The sequence below is a fragment of the Colobus angolensis genome, unplaced genomic scaffold (genome assembly GCF_000951035.1).
Source record: "Colobus angolensis palliatus isolate OR3802 unplaced genomic scaffold, Cang.pa_1.0 Scaffold132, whole genome shotgun sequence".
In the NCBI taxonomy this organism is placed as follows: domain Eukaryota; kingdom Metazoa; phylum Chordata; class Mammalia; order Primates; family Cercopithecidae; genus Colobus; species Colobus angolensis.
Genome location: NW_012114400.1, coordinates 3,347,444 through 3,350,071, shown reverse-complemented (window position 1 = coordinate 3,350,071; position 2,628 = coordinate 3,347,444). Strand labels below are relative to the sequence as shown.

Genomic DNA, 2,628 nt, shown 5'->3' with positions numbered 1-2,628 from the left:
AGAAAGAAAGAAAGAAAGAAAGAAAGAAAGAAAGAAAGAAAGAAAGAAAGAAAAAGAAAGAAAAGAAAGAAAGAAAAGAAAAGGTTAAAGACTAAAGCTATAAAATCTGGAGCAAGAAGGAGGAAAAAACTGATGGTAAATAAAAGCAAACAAGAGGAAAGGGAACAACAACTAATTCTGTCTTCCTCTTTTTTATTCCTGGAACATATTTTTTAATATGCAGATGATTCAATTTTATGACTGCTTTCTAAGCACTAGCACTAGAAAAGATAATGGGTTAAAAACATAAGCCAAATAACCCCTATGGAATGAACATTTTCAGTTGCTAAAAATCTATTTAATAATTTTTCTTTTCCTAATTAAATGTAAATGCAAAACACTTCAGAATAGCTTTTTTTTTTTTTTTTTTTTTTTTTTTTTTGACAGAGTTTCGCTGTTTTCGCAGGAGTGCAATGGCGCGATCTCGGCTCACTGCAACCTCCACCTACCGGGTTCAAGCGATTCTCCTGCCTCAGCCTCCCAAGTAGCTGGGATTACAGGCACCTGCCACCATGCCCAGCTAGTTTTTCTATTTTTAGTAGAGATGGGGCTTCACCACGTTGGCCAGCCTGGTCTCGAACTCCTGACCTCAAGTGATCCCCCGCCTCGGCCTCCCAAAGTGCTGGTATTACAGGCATGAGCCACTGCGCCCAGCCAGAATAACTCACTTTTTTAAAGTACGTTAAAAAGATGCAATGTCTTATCTCAAAAAATATGCTTCCCCTAAGGGAAGTTTGTAAAAGTCCTTTGAGCAAATGCACATTAAACACTTCTCTATGCATTTCACAATTATTGCTTAATTTAAAATTTAACTCTTTCGGAGATAATGAAAGAAGTAAATACCTGTTTCTTATCCCAACCTCTAACTTGATTGGCAAGGTGTAGGAACCTCTAGAAGGTAACGTTAAAATTCTTAACAGAGCTTGTTTCACTACAGTCCTCTACAAATATCCCTTGAGCCACAATTCCAAATTTAACCAACAAAGAGAAACAAAAATACAAATCTTCCTTGAACCCAAATCATATTGGCAAATATAACTTCAGAATTGACACCCATTCAAACAATACACTTCTAATATTCTCCATCTGCCTTAGCTGAATAAATACTGACATCAACCCATATAAGGATTATTTCTTGTTCTGGTTTTGGAGGTGAATTTATTTTTAAGACTAAAAGGATTATAAACTGTAGGAGACAGAAACATTCATCCACTGATACTTCAAAGTCAAATACCTTTTTTTTCTTTTTTTATTTATTTTTTGTGTGTGTGTGTGGAAACAAAATTACTAAAATATCCACACTCAAAATTTAACTATGTAATTTGATCAAATCTTTTCAAGTACCTAGTTTTGAGCTTTTTTTTTTTTCCTCCTGACAAGCCAAGTAACTTAGGGGAATGGTGGATCATCAGAACACCAGTCCGTTTACAGTTAATTTTTCAATCCTCTTTCTTTCGCATAATTTTGCAAAATATTGACTAGCCAGGAAAGCTTCCCATAAGTAACCAAAATGATCAAATTTTAGAAATTAAAAGTTAAGTGAGTCAACAAAGTCTCTCTCTCGCTAAAGATCGCTAGGGCTGTCAAACAGCACAGCATGCTGCTGCTCAAGTTTGGGGATCAGCAACCACTGGATGTCATCACGTGGGACGCTAATAAGCGCCACCTCATTGCCGTTTTGAATGCTAACTTTCTGGGACTCCAACCCAAAGAAACACCTTAATCTTTGACTCCACAGTGCATTTAGATCCAGGAAGGCAAATGTGAGTGGGTTAGAAGAAAATTGAGGTCCCTAATCTGTGTTTTATTTCAAAGACATGCTGACTTTTTAAAGCAGTGAGGTTTCCCCTCCGTCCTTTCTTCCTTCCAAGTGAACTACCAAGTAAAAGCTAAGGAGGGTAGGAAAGAGAAGTGGAGCAGGGGAAGAATAAATATATTGCTTACAGTTCCCGGAATTACCTGACAATCTTCAGGCTCCTCAATGCCTCTAGCTTTCTGTCAGGATCTTTTTCGGCTCCGGACTTAGAGAAAGTCTTATCCTGGGTAGGAGGGGCTAAAATGTGGGCTGGTCTCCTTGCGCTTTTGCAGATGTTTTAAGGTGGAATTAAAGAGGAAGAGGGAGAACGCTGTCGTCTCATAGAAGCTAGTATTGTAAATGTCAGTGCTTAGTTATTAGAACCAGGTGTTTGAAGTCAGAAAATATGCTTAAATAATATGTAAATTAACCAGTCCTAAATTCCATGAGTGCTGTCGTGGATTTCCGTGTGTGTGATGTGTGTGTGTGTGTGTGTGCGCGCGCGCTCGCCTCTGAAATTACTACTTGTCCTTAAGTAGTAACTACTTCCTCCTTTTTTCCAAAGGAGAACAAAATTGAAAAGACCGTGAATAACCTAGTAACCTAGAGCATTTTTGCATTATTTAAAAAGGCAAAGTTTATAACAAACCTCAAATATAAAAATGTACATTTTTTGAAATGAATATCAGACCACTTTAAAAATCAAATCTGTTCAAATAGTTCTACTCCAGACTCAGAACACCTGTGTTGATAATAATTTCTTTGTAAATTTAAGATTAAAAGCATACCAAATA

The 2,628-nt window shown here is 36.9% G+C and overlaps 1 protein-coding gene across 2 annotated transcripts in view; it reads right to left on the bottom strand.

Moving 5' to 3' along the window:
- Positions 1-2,133, bottom strand: part of PLA2G4A (phospholipase A2, group IVA (cytosolic, calcium-dependent)) — a 154,382-nt gene extending 152,249 nt beyond the window's left edge. The window contains exon 1 of one of the 2 annotated variants that reach the window (XM_011934192.1): positions 1,999-2,133. The gene's annotated coding sequence lies outside the window, so the exon portion shown is untranslated. The remainder of the gene's footprint in view (positions 1-1,998) is intronic. The other variant, XM_011934193.1, reaches the window with a different exon arrangement.
- Positions 2,134-2,628: the final 495 nt, after the last annotated feature.